This window comes from Rhinatrema bivittatum, chromosome 5 (assembly GCF_901001135.1).
Source record: "Rhinatrema bivittatum chromosome 5, aRhiBiv1.1, whole genome shotgun sequence".
In the NCBI taxonomy this organism is placed as follows: Eukaryota; Metazoa; Chordata; class Amphibia; order Gymnophiona; family Rhinatrematidae; genus Rhinatrema; species Rhinatrema bivittatum.
Genome location: NC_042619.1, coordinates 198,028,471 through 198,047,973, shown reverse-complemented (window position 1 = coordinate 198,047,973; position 19,503 = coordinate 198,028,471).

Genomic DNA, 19,503 nt, shown 5'->3' with positions numbered 1-19,503 from the left:
GGAAATGGTAAGTATGCAAACACAAAGAGACTACAATTACAAAAACCATCATAGCAAAAAAGAAAATAGGTTATTTGTTGTCGGATCGCTAATTCCAGTAAAACGTATCAAAAGTACCAAATTAAAAGGCCTACTAATGATTTATTTTCTCCTAGTTAATGCACAATCAGTAACAAAAAAAATTCCCATTATCACAGGCCTACTATATGACACAAAACCTAATTTCATAGCAATAACAGAATCATGGCTAAAAAAATCAGATACAGTTTTAAAGAATCAGCTACCAAACAAAAACTGAGAGGTCTTCTCGATCCTGAGAATAAACAAAAGAGGGGGCGGTTTAATATTAATTATTGAAAAAATATTTAAAACTAAACTACTCTCGATCACAACACCAGCAAATCATGAAATTGCCCTTTTTGACACTAACTATTTTCAAATATGCCTGGTCTACTGCGCACCCAGCTTCCTCGAACTAAACATCTCCCCACTAATAGAATTTTTTACAACTCATCTAAACCCTTCTAAACCCACCATAATACTAGGCGACGTTAATCTTTACATGGACGTTCACTCCCTATCAAATACCTACCAAACACTAATTGACATAATGACTGCACTAGGTTTCAAACTTATCACAGATAAACCCACACACAAAACGGGCCACTCATTAGATCTAACCTTCATTAACAGTAGCCTCCTTGAAAACATAAAAACCGAATATTTATTTTTTTATTTTTTTTTAAATTTTTTATATACCGAAGTTCTTGTAGGGACTACAAATCACTCCGGTTTACATAGAACAAAGAACTGCTCAACAGAATACACACAAATCCCATGGTCAGACCACTTCCTCAGACCACTCGCTGCTGGGAAACACTTCGAGGGAGGCCTGCGCAATCGGCGCCACAGACCCGCCGGGGTAAGGCCTTTAAATTCAGCCCTACCCTCGGTAGATCTGCCGCCGATCGCGGGACAAGTAAGCGCCGTCCTGCCGCCGTCCTCCCAGCCAGGCCCGCCCCTAAGCCGGCCCTCCTCAGATCCTCCAATAGGAGCCGCCGCTCCCGGAGCACAGCGCCCAACCCAGCAAGGCCCTGAGGCCTTTTAAATTTCGCCAAGTCCGGCACACCTCCTCTTTCGGCGATCGCTGCTGGGAAACGCTTTGAGGGAGGCCTGCGCAATCGGCGCCACAGACCCGCCAGGGTAAGGCCTTTAAATTCAGCCCTACCCTCGGTAGATCTGCTGCCGATCGTGGGACAAGTAAGCGCCGTCCTGCCGTCGTCCTCCCAGCCAGGCCTGCCCCTAAGCCGGCCCTCCTCAGATCCTCCAATAGGAGCCGCCGCTCCCGGAGCACAGCGCCCAACCCAGCAAGGCCCTGAGGCCTTTTAAATTTTGCCGTCCGGCGCCACGCGCCGAAGGGGCACGACAAAGGGGCCCGCCCCTTTGTGCGCCCCTTCGTGCAGCCCCCAGAGCAGCCCATCACCCTTCTCCCTCCTCGGCTTTCCTGCTGCTCGGCACCTCTCTCCCTCAGCGAACTCAAAGGATCTTTAATCTGGGAAAGGGAGACGACAACTTCTCAGGAGCACCCTGACTTTCCAACTAGACGGAGCTGGAACGCCGAGACGGGAAGGAGAGGATATAAAGGGTTCCCCCCCAGCATGGTAAGCCCGCCCACCATATCGAGTCCATTACCGCAACCAATAATAGGGTCAAACGACCACAGTTACCACACTCTTACTTCTTATTACTCGGATCTCTAACGGCACCTTCACGGTACCTGACTTGCCTTCAGCAATAGCTATACCTTTTACCCTACTATCTTGCATTGGAATTCCAAACTTTATCGAGTTTTAAATAGATAGTCTCCGATCCAGCTTCTAAGGCCCAGTTCACTCACCTTTCTTTTTCAACCTAACCCCTGAAGAAATGCATACTCAACAGATCCCGATCAGATACTACCGACACCTTCGCAGCATGTTCTATGGTCAAGAACCACCGACAAGAACTCCTAGATCTCTCATCCCAATTATGATCACCCCCCTGACCCAGTTTCTAGGTCTCACCCTCCTCTCGGTATCCTTATTTAACACACAATCTCTAACAAAGAAGACTCACATCCTCAACGACTATCTCCTGGACTCTAACCCCGACATCTGCGCCATCTCAGAAACGTGGCTAAAAAACTCAGATATAGCCTTAATCAACCAGCTACCCACTCACAAATATGATGTTTTTTTCAATCCACAGACACAAAAAACGAGGGGGCGGCCTGCTACTAGCCTCCAAGAAAGAACTCAGACTAACTTCACATACCATCAAGTCCAATTCCAATCTGGAATTAGGTCTATTCAAATTGAATCAACTTCAAGTAATGCTAGTATATGCCCCGCCAGGTTCATTAGAAGCAGACGCCTCCTCCCTTATAGAGTCTATTGTGAAGCACGTCAACACAGACCTTCCAACCATGATCATGGGAGATTTTAACCTCCACTTCGATGCCTCTCCCCGCTCCTCCAACTGTGAAGCCCTCCTCACCACGCTCAATGCAATGGGATTTGATCAGATTGTCAACCAGCCAACACACAAAGCAGGACACACCCTGGACCTTATGTTCATCAATTCTAAGTTCTCCTGCACTACAGAACCATCATGTACCCCAATTCCTTGGTCTGACCATTTTCTGATAACAACCACCTTCTCCATAAAAACACAATTAAACTCCCCTCAGCACCTCTCCACTATTCACTTCAGGAAATCATTTACTTCAGACATTCTCAATGAGCATCTCTCCAAGGAACTCACAAACCTGGATCTTTCCAACCCTAACTCAGCGATGCTCTCCTGGCACAAGATCACTGAAGCAGTAGCAAATAAATTATGTCCCTCAGTCTCCAAAGTAATTAACCCATCAAAAAAAGGAAACCAACCTTGGTTCTCCAGCAAACTCAAACAGTTAAAACTAGAACTACGACAAAAAGAAAACAGATGGCGCAAAGCCCCCAACCCGTCCACTCTATCAACATATAAAGGAACCTTACATCTTTACAGAACCTCAATTCTAAAGTAAAAAAGAGAATACTACGCAAATAAAATCCACGATCTCCAATTTGATGCAAAGTCTCTTCTCATATGTATCACAAATCACAAAGTCACTACCTCCGACAATCCCAGACGAACAAGCTCAAGCTAAGGCTAACGAGCTCTCTGTATTCTTCCAACAGAAGATCTCGAAGACTATCGCACACCTTCCAACCAACACTACTCCCCTTGCGACCTTCACCAATATTCACACTCTCATGGGAGCCAAGCTCGAGAACTTCGAACTCGCCTCTCCCAAGGAAATCGAATCCCTTCTTAAGAGACAGAAACCTTCCAGCCATCCAGCAGACAACATCCCTTCCAAACTTCTGCTACTCATCCCTAACACAATCTCGGAACCTCTGACCAACATCATAAACTCCTTCTTAACTCAAGGAATGTATCCAGACAGTCTAAAAAATGCGGCCCTTAAACCCCTTTTCAAGAAACACAATTTAGACCCCAGTGAATTAGCTAATTATCGCCCCATCTCCAACCTACCATTCTTAGCCAAACTCACAGAGAAATTGGTAAACACCCAGCTTTCTGATTATCTGGAAGAACACAATATCCTATATCCATCCCAATATGGCTTCCGCAAATCACGCAATACGGAAACCCTCCTCATTTCTCTGACAGACCATATTATCATGGGACTGGACAAAGGCCTCTCCTTTCTTCTAATCCTCCTAGACATCTTGGCGGCCTTCGACACCGTCAACCATTCCATCCTCCTGAATCGCCTATCAGATATAGGCATATCCGGAACAGTCCACAGATGGTTCAAGTCTTTCCTTAGTAACAGGAGCTTCAAAGTCAAAATCAACAATAAAGAATCACCTACAACAAATTCTTCTCTGGGTGTTCCCCAAGGATCCTCCCTATCTACACTGGTTACCAGTTAACTACAGAATTTTACACAAATCAATCACTTTAATACACAAATCCATTCACAACCACCTACAACTCGACCTCGAATTCCCACTCAAACTTCATACGTCAAACAGACCGATCAGGGAAATCTACAAAGGCTCTCTTCAAGCCCCTCCTACCAAAGCCACGCGCCTCACGTCAACCAAAGACCGAGCCTTCTCGACAGCAGGCCCAGCAATGTGGAACAACATCCCTTCAGACCTCAGGCTGGAACCTTGCCTCATTACTTTCAAGAAAAAACTCAAGACTTGGCTGTTCCGCCAAGCCTTCCCAGATCCTTCTGATACTCATTAGATGATTAACACTTCCCAAGATATATGGACTTGGTCCTCCTCTAAGTTCTCTACAAGCGCTAGTTTCTTTTAACCAGTTAACTAGCACTAACCATGTTACCGTGTTGATATTATATTCTTAACCTCTACCTTCCTAGGCCTTTCTTTCCTGCTGCTTAAGCCTCCTAGTTTACCATTCCCGTTGAATGTAACTTTGATTCTTCATTTATATAAAAAAGTTTGGTTTTCTGTTGCAGTTCCCCTGTTTGATGTAAACCGATCTGATATGGTATTTAACCATGAAGGTCGGTATAGAAAAATGCTAAATAAATAAATAAATATTAAATCCCAGATCAAACACACAGGACCAATAAAGGAACAAAACATGGAACCAACCAAATTCATATACCTCCCACCTTTCAACACAGATATTCTTAAAGACAATTTAAATGAAGAATTAACACACATAAATTACACAAATAGCCACAACACAACTACTGACTGGATAAACAGAACCACTACTTTAGCTAATGAAATAAACCCTCTAAAAATGATCCACATTAAAAAACCAAAACAAAATAATCCATGGTACAGTGAACAAATCAAAGAAATAAAACGCATCCTTAGAAAGAAAGAGAATGGAAAAATAATAAAACAACTGAGAATCTAACAAAATACAGGAAACAACTAGCCTACTACAAAAAACAATTTTAGACACCAAAAAAAAATTACAGTTCAAAAATAGAAAAATTTGCAAAGAACGCCAGAACCCTGTTTAACATAGTGAAAAACCTAACCTGTGACAATACAATCAATCACCTAACCCTACAAGAGAACCAATGCAATGAAATTGCTCAATTCTTTAAAGAGAAAATTGAGAACCTAAGAAAAAAAATCCCCAACACAACAAAACAAGAGATTAAGATGCCCACTAGGGACATCAGTAACTGGTCAGAATTTGAGGAGATATCACACACTGAAATCGAGAAAATGATAAACCAAATGAACCCTGCTACCCACGTAATTGACACCATACCCATTATAGAACTAAAAAAACTAGCCCCAACATTAACCAAAATCATCAACCTCTCACTAGATGGAGTAATGCCGGATACCTTGAAAGGAGCCACAATCAAACCAATCATTAAGAAAAAGAACATCGACCCACTAAATCTTAACAACTATAGACCAGTATCCAACTTATCACTAATCGCCAAATTAATTGAAAAAACAGTACAAAAACAACTGTCAAACCTCCTTGAAAGTAATAACATATTATACCCAGCTCAGCACGGATTCCGCAAACACTACAGTACAGAGACTTTACTATTAGCTCTATCAGATAATATATTAAGAGGCTTCGACACAGGAACACACTACATTCTGGTTCTACTAGATCTCTCTGCAGCATTCGACACTGTAAATCACAAAATACTAATCAATAGACTGAAAGAAATAGTACTCACTAACAAAACAATAAACTGGTTTGAATCTTACCTAAACAATAGATATTTCCAAGTCCAAATCAATAATACACTTTCAGACAAAGTCACACTGCTAACAGGGGTCCTGCAGGGATCAGCCCTGTCTGCTACACTCTTTAATATTTACTTACTACCAATATGCCATCTACTAGCAGGACTTGGAATCATACATTACATATATGCAGACGATATACAATTACTGTTACCCATTGTAAACACCATTGAAGAAACAATGAAACTAGCCAATATGTATCTTGAAATAATCAAACAGCTCCTAAACCAAATGGAATTGGTAATAAACATCGACAAAACTGAATTCTTACACCTTGAACACAAAAACATACAGCCTACAATCACAATCAAAAATAATCAAGCCGTGGAGTTAGCAATAAAAGTACGGAATCTAGGGGTAATAACTGACCCTGAGTTAAACATGAAACAGCACATCTCACAGAAATTAAAAGAAGGATACGAAAAACTAATGACCCTGAGAAGACTGAAACCCCTGCTAACATTAAACAATTTTCACACAGTTCTAAAGGCAATGATATTCACAAGCACGGATTATTGTAACTCCCTGCTTTTAGGATTACCACAATCAACGATTAGGCCACTGCAAATATTGCAAAATTCCGCTGCTAGAATTTTGACTGGCAAAAAAAGAAGTGACCACATTACAGGAACACTTGCCGAACTACACTGGCTCCCAATTGAACAAAGAATTCATTATAAGGCATTATGTATAATTCACAAGCTAATCCGCGATGAAAAAGCTGACTGGCTTAATACAGCACTGCGCGTACATGTCCCGCACAGAAACCTGAGATCTGCTAATAAGGCTCTACTAACTGTCCCCTCTGTTAAAACAGCACGCCTCACTCAAGTAAGGGAAAGAGCACTGTCACTGGCTAGTCCTGTGCTATGGAACACCATGCCACTCGAAATAAGGCTGCAGAGAGATTTTAAAATATTCAGAACCAACTTGAAAACCTGGCTCTTTAAACAAGCTTTTTGTAAAGAAAAAGAGAAGGAGTAATATAGTTGATTGAAAAGGTCTCACCAAACAAAACAGTTGTTGTTTTTGGCCTACAAATGTATCTTAATGTTAAATTCGAACCGCCTAATATTTCCTAACAAACAGATAGGCTTCCACGACTTCCGTACAGTACTTCAGGCAATCATCTTCTCAAAAATAGACTATTGCAACTCTCTTCTGATCGGCCTCCCTGTTTCCTTCGCCCTCCCCCCACCTTCCCCTCCCTTCCCCTACCTAACCCACCCCCCGGCCCTATCTAAACCCCCCCCTTATCTTTGTTGGCAGATTTACGCCTGCTAAAAGCAGATGTAAATCTGCGCGCGCCAGCGGGCTGCTGGCACGCCATCACCCGACCGGGGGGCTGGTCCGGAGGCCTTGACCACGCCCCCGGGCCGGCACCACGCCCCCGGGCCCGCCCCCGACATGCCGCGTCATATCGGGAACGCCCCCGACACGCCCCCTCCCCGCCCCTTTTACGAAACGCCGGGACTTACGCGCGTCCCGGGGCTCTGCGCGCGCCGGCGGCCTATGCAAAATAGGCGCGCGAGGGCCCTGCGCGTGTAAATCTGGCCGGATTTACGCGTGCAGGGCATTTAAAATCCACCCCATAGTCTATTAAACTAAAATTTTACCATACTATGATGGCACATGTAATCTATACCACTCATATTTTACTTTATCGTGCCTTTATGTAAACCGTGGTTACCTAACTTAACGACGGTATAGAAGAGTTTTGAAATAAATAAAATAAATAGTTCACTGTGGGGGGGGTTCCAGTTGAACAGACACAGTTCAATGCAATTAATCTATATTATAGGTGGTTTTTCCTATAATGTAGCAGTGGTTATAAATACAATGCTGGATTACTGAAGGGCAGTGCTGTGAACATTGTACTGGATCATTGGATAACTAAGATAAGTACAAAATTTATTTTAGTAACTTTTTTAATAAATTTTTTTAGGTGATCATTAAAGGGGCTTTATTAAATGATTTGGAAATTGAACTGGTAAACGATTAAATAAAAGCACTGCCTTATGATAATGCTTGAGACATATTGCATGGCAAAAGGCAGCAGATTAGATTGCGCATTATCTTCTGTACTGTGTTCAATAAAAATAAAGAAACTTTTAAATATTAAATATTTAATATGAAATTTTAACTAAATATCCTTTTTTCTTTTTTTGTTTTTAAAATTCAAATATATTTTCATGTGAAATGCGTAACTAAATGAAGTGTTACTCCTAAATCGGTTTTGTGATGAAACAGAATTTTGTTCACAGGGAAGGTAATTTTCAAAATTTTCACGTGTAAATGTACCATATTATCGTAGCAATTTTCAAAAACCCATTTATGTGCTTAAAGTGTACTTTTGCGTGTAAAGCCTATTGACAATTCAATGGCATACATTGTAGCAATTTTCAAAAGCTCACATGCATAAAGTTGTTAAAACTGGGTTTTACAAGTGTAAAGTGCGTAAATCCTTTTGAAAATTACCCTCAAGAAGTCTGCCATAAACAAAATGTGAGAAAATCTTTATTAAATAATCACAAACATTAGAAATGTCAAGCTGGGTCAGACCAAGATCCATAGAGCACTGCATCCTGGCTCCAACAGTAGCCAGTCCAGGTCACAACTACCTTGCAGATTCTAAAAAGTACACCTTTCTTTAGTCTACCTGACTAATGATATGTTATGAACTTTTCAATCAGTAACTTGTCCAAATTCTTTTAAATCTCGCTATGCCAGTTGCCTTGACCACATCTTCTGACAACAAATTTCACAGCAATGAATGCACAGTGAAAAAGTACTTTATACCATTTATTTTAAATCTGTTGACTGCTAGTTTCATAGTGTATCCCCTTGTTTTAGTATTTGAAAAGATAAAGAACTGCTACACCCCATTCATAATTTTATAAACTTCTGTCATGTCCCCTCTCAGCCATCTCTTCTTTCCAAGCTGAAGAGCCCTAACCTTTGTAGCCTTTCATCATAGCAGAGCTTTGATCCCCTTTATCATATTGTTGCTCTCCTCTGCACCTTTTCTAGTTCTGCTAATTTTTCTTAGAGATGGAGTGACCAGAACTGCACATAAAACACAAGGTGTGGTCACACCATGGCTTAAAACAGAGGCACTATAATATTTTCTGTTTTATTCTCCATTCCTTTTCAGATAATTCCTAACATTTTGATTTGCTTTTCTGATTGCCGACACACACTGAGCTGAGGATTTTAATGTATTGTCCTCAAGGACTCCAAGGTCCTTTTCCTACATGGTAACTCCCAATACAAAACACCGGTATTCTATCCCTGTAATTGAATTATTTTTCCCTATGTTCATCACTTTGCATTTTTCCATATTAAATTTCATCTGCTGTTCAGATGCCCAGTCTTACAAGATTCTGCTGCAGTTCCTCGTTATGCTCTGCTGTTTTAACAACATTGAATAATTTTGTATTGTCTGCAGATTTAATCACGTCACTTGTCATTCCATTTTCCAAATAATTTATGAATATCTTAAACAGCACAGGTCCCAGTACCAATTCCTCTGGTACTCCATTAATGACCTTTCTCCATTTGGAAAACTGATCTCTCTTTCCTGTCTTTAAGCTAGTTACCAGTCCACAATAGGATACTGCCTCCTGTTATATGCCTTCTGAAAATCCAAATACACCAGCTCACCTTTATCCTTTACTAAAGCTTTGTTGACTCCTCCTAATTTATCTATATTTATATAGCCAGTAGTTTTGTTTTTAAGTATAGCTTCTACCATTTTGCCCAGCACTGATGTCAAGCTCACCAGTTTATAGTTTCCTGGATCACTCCTGGAGCCCTATTTAAAAATCAGCATTACATTGGCCACACTCCAGTTTCCAGGTATTGTGGCTGTTTTATATGATAGGTTACAGATTACCAATAACAGGTTTCAAATTTCATATTTTGAGTTCTTTCAGTACTCTGGGGTGGATGCCATCTGGTTTGGTAATTTATTTATTATTTATTTATTTATTTATTTAACAGTTTTATATACCGAAATTCTTGTAAAAGGTTACAAATCAGTTCGGTTTACATTGAACAGTAACAGTGCTTCAGAAAATGAAAGCAATTACATTGAATAGTAACAGAGCTTCAGAAGAGAACAATTACAAAGAACTAGGGATTCCAGTAAAATAATCAAGCAGATAACATTGATACAGAAACCGTGTATCAGAGAGAGTAAATATACTACACACGTGAAAGCATAGGGTAAAATCTTCAAAACTATGAAGCAGCAAATAGGGATTGACGATAACAATGGGTAGCAAAAAAAACAATATCATGGAAACTGAGGGGGCATATCAGGGTGTCACTCTACAATATAATAGGAGGCTGGTGGGGTTAAGATTAGGTATGAGAACCGTAGTGAAGGCAAACAGAACCTTAGTAGTGGAGCTAAATCTGGACATGAATTTTTAGACTAAAGTGATATAAAAGATAGGAAGAGTCAGAAGTACTACTCATGATTGGGCAGGTTTTAATTCAGAAGATTATCTGAGTAGGAAAAGGCCTGATTAAACAACCAGGTTTTGAGTCTTTTCTTAAAAGTGACCGGGCAGTGTTCAAGCCGAAGGTCTGGGGGAAGAGAATTCCAGTGTTTTGGACCAGACACTGAGAGGACTCTCGTTCCTAGATTTGTTTTTAGAAAGGGAACCTGGAGGGTGTCTTTATATGCTGCTCTTACCGGCCTGGATGGTAAATGCAGTCTAAGAGGGATCTTGAGTTCCAAACGTGTGATGTTGAAAATTGCTTTGTGGGTGATGGTTAGAGCTTTGAACAGGATTCTGTAATTGATAGGGAGCCAGTGGAGGATCATGAGGATAGGGGTGATGTGGTCCCATTTTTTGGATCTGGTTAGAATTCTGGCTGCGGCATTTTGCACCATCTGTAATGGCTTGATAGTATTTGCAGGGAGGCCGATCAGTAGAGAGTTGCAATAGTCTATTTTTGAGAAGATGATTGCCTGAAGTACTGTACGGAAGTCGTGGAAGTGGAGGAGAGGTCTAAGTCGTTTTAGAACTTGGAGTTTGAAAAAGCAGTCCTTGGTAGTGTTGTTGATGAAGCTTTTGAAGTTGAGTTGTTTATCCATGAGGACTCCCAAATTTCTGACTTGGGAGGAGAAAGTGGGAAGGGTTGCAGGATGGGGGTTAGACAGTATGAAATTGCCGTCGTGCGAGGTAAGTAGATATTCCGTCTTTTTTGTGTAGAGGATCAAGTTGAGGCTTGATAGAAGGTTGTTTATGGACTTGAGGCAGGTGTCCCAGAACTCGAGGGTTTTATTTAATGATTCGGTGATTGGTAAGAGAATTTGTACGTCGTCTGCGTACAGATAGAAGATTAGATTAAGATTGGAGAGGAGATGGCAGAGAGGGAGGAGGTAAATATTGAAGAGGGTTGGGGATAGTGAAGAGCCTTGGGGAACTCCCAACGTAGAGCAGACAGGTAGGGATTCTTCATTGTTGATTTTGACCTTGTAGGTCCTGTTTTGAAGGAATGACCTGAACCAGCTTAGGCGGTGCCTTTGACGCCGATGTCCGACAGACTATCTAAAAGATAGGCGTGGTTCACCGTGTCAAAAGCCGCCGAAAGGTCGAGGAGAATGAGAAGACTTGGTTGTTTTTTGTCCAGACTTGTAAGTATGGTGTCTGTGAGTGTGATTAAGAGTGTTTCAGTGTTGCGGGCTTTCCTGAACCCGAACTGAAATGGGGAGAGGATTTTGTTGTTGTTCAAGAATTCTGTGAGTTGCTGGTTTACTATTCTTTCCAAAATTTTTGCGATGAATGGAAGGTTTGCAATAGGGCGGAAATTGGCTGGATCATCCGGGGAAAGATTCGGCTTTTTTAACAGAGGTTTTAGGATAGCAAGTTTAAGTGGGTCAGGTACATGGCCCTGTGAGAGCGAACAATTGATGATCTTTGCAATATGCTTGGAAATGGTACTAGGAATGGAGATAAGCAGGTTGGATGGGATCGTGTCCAAAGGGTGAGATGCAGGTTTGAGCTTTTTGAGAATGATTTCTATCTCCAATGAAGATGTAGGCTCGAAGGTTTCAAGATTTGTAATCGGGAGAGCGGTTGCAGTAATGGGGGGTGGAGGGAGAGGAGTATTGGTATACGTGAGCGGTGCCAAGAGGTTTAAGATTTTCTTCTTGAAGTAAGTAGCTAGTTCGGCTGCTTTGCTTGCGGCTTGATCATCTGGAACCGCAAGGAGGAGACGAATAAATAACGCTTTTGGGTCGTAGATGAAATGATGGATTTTTTGAGAGTAGAAGCTTCTTTTTGTGCGGAGGATGGCGATCCTGTATTGATGCATAAGTGTTTTGTATGCCGTCAGGTTACTTGTTGAGGAAGGGTTTTTGCGCCAACGGTGTTCTTTGCTTCTGAGATCTCTCTTGATGGATTTAAGTTCCGGTGTGTACCACGGTTTTCTGTTGTCCATATTTGATTGAAGAGTTTTTGTAGTTAGTGGGCAGGTGAGGTCTGCCACTTTTTTCGTGATTTTGGACCAGGAAGCAGAGGCCGAGTCTGCGTCAGTGAGGTCGAGCTGTTCTAACTCCGAAGTTAGGTGATTGATGAGTGTGTCTGGGTTACATAACTTCCTGTATTGGATTTTGGTCTTTTGAGTCTGAGAAGTGATAGGTTGATGATTTTTTAAAGTGGTGGAGATAAGCTTGTGATCTGACCAAGGTATAGGAGTATAGGAGTAATTTGTTACTCTTTAGTTTGGCAGTTTAATTTATTACATCCTCCATTACCACAGAAGTTTGTTTTAATTGCTCGGAATTATAATCCTCAAATAATGTTTGATGTAAATATGTTCCTAGCATCCTCCTCAATAAAGACTGGTTAAGAATTCAGTCAGTTTTTCTTCTATTTCCTTGCCCTCTCTGTGCACCCCCTTTTATCCTTCTGTAATCCAGCAGCCTGAGCCCCATGCAGGCCTTTTGCTTTGAATGTATTGGAAATAGATATTTATTTTTTTTTTGCCTGTCTGGTGAGCTTCTTCTCAAATTCTGTCTTGGCCTGTTTTACTACTGTTTTCCATCTAACTTGCCAGTGATTATGCTCCAGCCTATATTCTTCATTTGTGTCTGATTTACATTTTTTTTTTTTTTTTAACAATGCTCTTTTAGCTTTAACTGCCTCTTTCATCTCGCCATTAAACCATACTGGCAGACATCTGGTTTGCCTTCAACCTTTTTAAATACATCAAATACATTTTTTATGGGTTTCCAAGATAATATTTCTAAACAATGTCCACACCTCATGCAAATGTATAACTTTTACAGCCGCTGCTTTAGCTTTTTTTTCTCATTTCCACATTTTATCATAGTTTTCCTTTTTAAAGTTAAATGTTCCTGCAGTGATTGTCAAATGTGATTGCATTGTGATTGCTATTGCTTAACAGCCCCATCACAGTATCCCCTTGCACCAGATCAAGTGTTTCACTTAGGACTAAATCTACAGTAGCTGTTTCCTCTTGTCTGTTCTAGGACTAGCTGCTCCAGTCAGTTATGGCATCTAAAAATTTAAATTTTCTGGAATATCTCAATGAGACATTGACCCAATAAATGCTGGGGTAATTGAAAACTTTTATTATTATGTTGCCAAATTTATTTTCCTAGCGTGTAGCCAGATGGACTCAGAACAAGTGGGTATAGTGTGCTCGTGCTAGCAGTTGGAGACGGATCTGACGTCAGCACGGGTACATATACCCCCACAGGAAGTGAAGCAACTCAGTAATTTCCGTCTCCAAAGCAGTTTGGAGAGCCTGCACGCTCGCTGAGCCTGTTTTCCAATACTACTTTCTATATTCTACTTACTAAATTTTCTACAGGAACATCGAGCCCCGCACTCCTGCGGTGATACCCTCTGGTCCCTCCCCCAGTTGAGTTTCCCGGGGTGATTTCCGCGATCCCTCGGAGGTTTAGGCCTCGGTCCAGTGGCCGAATCGCGGCAGGGATCTAGCCCCCGAGCGAGAAGGGCTTGGGCTGGGCTGAGAGGCGCCTCTGTCCCGGCGTGGACCTAGAGGCAGCGGGTGCATTTCCTCAAGAGCGGCGGTGAAGGTATTCCCCTCTCCCCCCCCCAGCCGAGAAGCGCCGAGGATCAGGTAAGGCGTACATCTCTTTCTTTTGGTCTCCGAGGTACGAGGATCGGCGGCGTGGCCTGTATGCGGCACGCCGTAGAGGTAGCCATTTTGTCGGCCTTGTTCAGGTATTGAGCGCCCATGATAGGCGCCTGTATATTTTTGAGCGTATATTGCTGACCGCATATTATTGAGCGCATATTGTATTGAGCGTATATTGCTGCCGCATATTATTGAGCGCATATTGTATTAAGCACATATTCTTCAGCGCTGCATTCGCAAGCCGCAATGGAACACTCGAACGCCCCAGGGTCTCCTGCGGCGGCGCCTCCTGATTCCGGCGTGAAAGCTCTCTGCCTCTGCTCAGCATGCCAGCTTAGAGCCACGCAGAGTGAGGAGCCAGACTCCCTTTGTGCCCAATGTGAGGAGGCAGTGGGAGCCTTGGGCCAGGACCAGTCTCAACCGAGGTTTGCTGACAGTTCCCCAGGGGCCACCCCGGATCTAGCGGGCAGTCTCGAACAACCTGGGATCCCGGGGGACCTGGTACCCCGATGACTAGAGACTGCTTCCATTTCCTGGGTGGATCTCTTTAAGGGGATCCATGCCTTTGTACAGATGCAATCAGCTTCCCGTCCAGGCCCTGCTGCTGCTCCGGCCGATCCTGCCCCTGGACCTTCGCGCCCTTATCGTGGGCACCTGCCTCCGGGCAGTCCGGTTCATGCGGACCCTGATGTCTCGGAGGACGAGTCCGAACCCCCCGAGGAGGGGGAACTCCCCTCGGGGATGGAGCCATATCGAACCATGAGGCGGTTCTTTCCCAAGGAAGATCTCTCTGACCTGGTATCTCAGTGCCTGGCAGAGTTGGCTATTACAGGCCCCGGCACTACAGTGCCATCTATGCAGAACCCTCTGCTGGAAGGTCTTCGTCCTACAGCCCGCCATTTTCCCTTCTTGCAAGCAGCACAGCAACTGATAGATTTGGAATGGGCTGCACCAGCGGCCTCATTCAAAGGGGGTCGGGTCCTAACGGGCATGTACCCCCTGGATCCGGCAATCAAGGAGATGCTGGCGTGCCCTCAGGTGGACGCCTTGGTTAGCGCTGTGGTCAAGCGCACTACCATTCCAGTTGAAGGGGGGGGGGGCGGCCCTCAAGGAGCCTCATGACCAGCGACTGGACGCCATCCTGAAACAGACCTTTGAGGTGGCAGCTCTATCTTTGCGGATCGCAACCTGCTGCACAGTGGTGACGCGTTCCTGTTTGTCACAGGTCAGGAACAATGCTCCGGCAGCGGACATGGAGTCAGCTCTCTCGTTCCTCACGGATGCAGCATCCGACCTAGTCCGTACGACAGCCAAGGGGGTCTCATCCTCGGTAGCTGCCAGGAGGCAGCTCTGGATACGGAATTGGTCAGCCGATGCTCCTTCGAAGACACGCCTCACCAGAATGCCCTTTAGGGGTTCTCTCCTGTTCGGCAGCAACCTTGATAAACTGGCCAGCACATGGGGTGCCTCTCCAGTACCTCAACTGCCGGAAGATAGGTTCAAAAGGAACCAGCGCACCTTTCCGAGGCCCTCCAGAGGTAGAAGCTCCCAATGCTTCACTCCCTATAGGAGTCGCTACCAGGCACCTCGTCCTCAGGCCAGGAACCAGTCCTTTGGGACCAAGCAGCATAAGAAGGGAGCCGGCTCGGGTTCAGGGCCCGGCCGCGCCTCCCAATGAGAATCAGCCGATCCATCCGGGGGACGGAGCCATAGGGAGCAGGTTAACCCTCTTCTACCCCAGATGGGTCAAGATTACGTCGGACCAGTGGGTCCTCGCCATCATCCGAGAGGGGTATTATCTGGACTTCCATCACCTCCCTCCGGACAGGTTTGTGGAATCTCCGTGTCCAATCCACAAGAAGGCAGCATTGGAAGCTACCCTGGCGAGGCTCCTGTCCTTGAAAGCCATAATAATCCCAGTACCTGCATGGGAAATGGATTCTGGGCATTATTCCATTTATTTCATGGTACCCAAGAAAAAGGGCACTTTCCGGCCCGTACTGGACCTCAAGTCAGTCAACCGATACTTAAGGGTCCCGAGGTTTTGCATGGAAACTCTGCGCTCCGTCAAGACCGCAGTACAGCCAGGAGAATTCCTCATGGCCTTAGACTTGTCAGAAGCCTATCTGCATATCCCGATCCATCCGGATCATCAGCGCTACCTACGCTTCAAAGTTCTGGGACGCCACTTCCAATTCTGGGCTTTGCCCTTCGGGTTAGCCACGGCACCGCGGACCTTCACCAAGGTGATCGTAGTGGTAGCAGCGGTGCTCAGACGGGAAGGAATCCTTGTTCATCCCTACCTAGACGATTGGATGATCAGGGCGAAATCACGAGAGGAGAGCCATCGGGCAACCAACAGAGTGATCTCCCTTCTGGAAAGCCTGGGATGGGTAGTCAACCTAAACAAGAGCTGCCTACAGCCTTCCCAATCCCTGGAATACCTGGGAGTCCAGTTCGACACCCAGGCAGACGAAGTCAGCCTCACCACCAAGAGAAGATTAAAACTCCAGATGCGTCTCCTGTCCTTGATGGGAGCCAGCCGGCCCATAGCTTGGGATTATCTGCAGGTTCTCGGTCTCATGGCATCCACCCTGGAAGTGGTACCCTGGGCGCTGGCCCATATGAGACCACTACAACGCTCCCTCCTCTCTCAATGGAGCCCCCGCTTCCGGAATTACTCCGTGCATCTACCTCTGCCAGCCAGAGTGCGGACCCAGTTACAGTGGTGGTTGCAGGCCAACCACACGAGCAGGGGGTCGAAGATGTCCTCCCCCAAGTGGATTCTGCTCACCACAGATGCCAGCCTGAGCGGATGGGGAGCACACTGCGAAGAACTCACCGCACAAGGGCGGTGGAACAGAGAAGAGTCAGGGTGGAACATTAACCATCTAGAGGCACAGGCAGTCCGGTTAGCCTGCCTGCAATTTGCTCACAGACTGAGGAACAGAGCAGTCAGAGTGATTTCCGACAACGCCACCACGGTGGCATACATCAACCGTCAGGGCGGAACCAGAAGCCGACAGGTGTCCCTAGAGATAGCCCCGCTGATGGCTTGGGCAGAGGCGAATCTCCAGGACATCTCCGCCGTCCACATTGCCGGAAGGGACAACACCGCGGCAGACTTCCTCAGCAGGGAAAGCCTAAATCCGGGAGAATGGCAGCTGTCCCCCACAGCCTTCCAGATGATTGTGGATCAGTGGGGGATTCCGGACATGTACCTACTAGCGGACAGGTCCAATGCTCAAGTACCCCAGATACTTCAGCCGCAAGCGAGATTCGTTCTCTCACGGGATTGACGCCCTGGTTCAGCCAGGGCCTCCAGGGACACTGCTATATGCTTTTCCTCCGTGGCCCCTGCTGGGCACCCTTATACACAAGATTCAGAAGCACAAGGGCCTAGTTCTTCTAGTGGCACCAGACTAGCCAAGAAGACCCTGGTACGCGGACATGAGAAGACTACTGGCAGGGGAGCCCCTTCCCCTGCCTCCTCTCAGGGACCTGCTACGTCAGGGTCCCATCCTCCACGAGGATCCGGCTCAATTCTCTCTTACGGTCTGGCCATTCAGAGGGCTAGACTGAAGAAAAGAGGTTACTCGGAGCCGGTGATAGATACACTCCTCCGAGCTCGCAAGTTTTCCACATCCCTTACCTACGTAAGAATCTGGAGGGTATTTGAAGCTTGGTGCGACACTCAGGGCACCAACCCACATGCGACCACAATCCCTATTGTTCTGGATTTCCTGCAGGATGGGCTTCAGAAGGGTCTCTCCCTCAGCTCCATCAAGGTTCAGGTGGCTGCGCTGTCTTGCTACGGTCCCAGGAGGGACGGCAAGACCATTGCCACGCACCCAGATGTTTCCCGCTTCCTGAAAGGAGTCAAGCACATCCGTCCGCCACTGAAGTGGCCAGTGCTTCTGTGGAACCTCAACATAGTTTTGGATTTCCTCGCGGGATCCACCTTCAGACCCCTCCGGGGCCTGTCTCTCCGTTCTCTAACTTTGAAGATGGTGTTCTTGCTGGCTGTGTGTTCCACACGCCGCATTTCGGAACTACAAGCATTGTCCTGCCGTGATCCCTTTCTTAGAATCACTCCAGAGGCTATCCATCTTCGCATGGTTCCATCCTTCTTGCCTAAGGTAGTCTCACAATTTCACCTCAACCAGACCATATCCTTGCCAACTACGGCGGGTCTGAAGAAATCAGAAGAAGGGCGTTTGCTACGCCATCTCGACATCAGCAGATTGCTGCCCAGATATCTGGAAATGACAGAAGCCGAACGAAAGACGGGACCATCTGTTCGTCCTGCACAGCGGGAAGAAACAAGGAGAAGCGGCCTCTCGGCCCACCATCGCCCGCTGGATTAAAGAAGTTATCAGAGCGGCCTACGTAGAGGCCGGGAAGTCACCGCCTCTACAAGTCAAGGCTCATTCTACCAGAGCCCAAGCAGCATCTTGGGCAGAATCTAGGATGCTGTCGCCTGCAGAAATATGTAAAGCGGCGACATGGTCCTCCCTCCATACCTTCTCCAGGTTCTACCGTCTGGATGTCCAGGCCAGAGAGGACACAGCATTTGCAAGGGCAGTCCTACGCGGTCCTCAGGCAGCCTCCCACCCAGTCCGGGAGTAGCTTTTGTACATCCCACTTGTTCTGAGTCCATCTGGCTACACGCTAGGAAATGTTGAGATTACTTACCTGATAATCTCGTTTTCCTTAGTGTAGACAGATGGACTCAGCATCCCGCCCGGCTGCCGGTATACATGGGGTTCACCGATTCAAGGTAAGCCATGTCATTTTCTTACATAAGAGCGTCCCCTTTGCCAGGTGTCGACGCCTTCCGGTTGGGAATGCTGGTGGTCTCCAGCTCCTATCAATCGGTCAGGGGAATCCTGTTTCACTATTTCATTGATCGTCAGTACACATATATCCATAACAGCTTTTGCAAGGAAGATTATTACTGAGTTGCTTCACTTCCTGTGGGGGTATATGTACCCGTGCTGACGTCAGATCCGTCTCCAACTGCTAGCACGAGCACACTATACCCACTTGTTCTGAGTCCATCTGTCTACACTAAAGAAAACGAGATTATCAGGTAAGTAATCTCAACATTGCCTTTTTAATTTCAGCTAACCAGTCACAAACTTTTGAACAGGACCATTTTATTATTTCCCTTTTTGCTATAATTTGTATGATTGTGCTGTTCTGCGATGCATAATAGTTTAATTTGAAACACATTAAGAATAATAGATGTTTTGTTTGATTACTCATGTTTTCTTAAAATGTTGAATCAAAAAACACAAAAGGCACCACCTATATCACTTAAAAATCGCTTGTGGCTCTGCAAAGAGACTTGAGTATGTAGATAAAGAGAACAATATTTATAGTAAAAGCTGCATCTGCAAGCCTGACAACGTGTTCAAACTAACAAGGTTGAACCGTCCGGTCTTTTCTTCATTTGCGGCTCTTACCCGGCTATAAAGCCTGATGATAGCTGTTGAATGTCTTTATATTTACTCCCGTAATAACAGGTGTTTGAAGG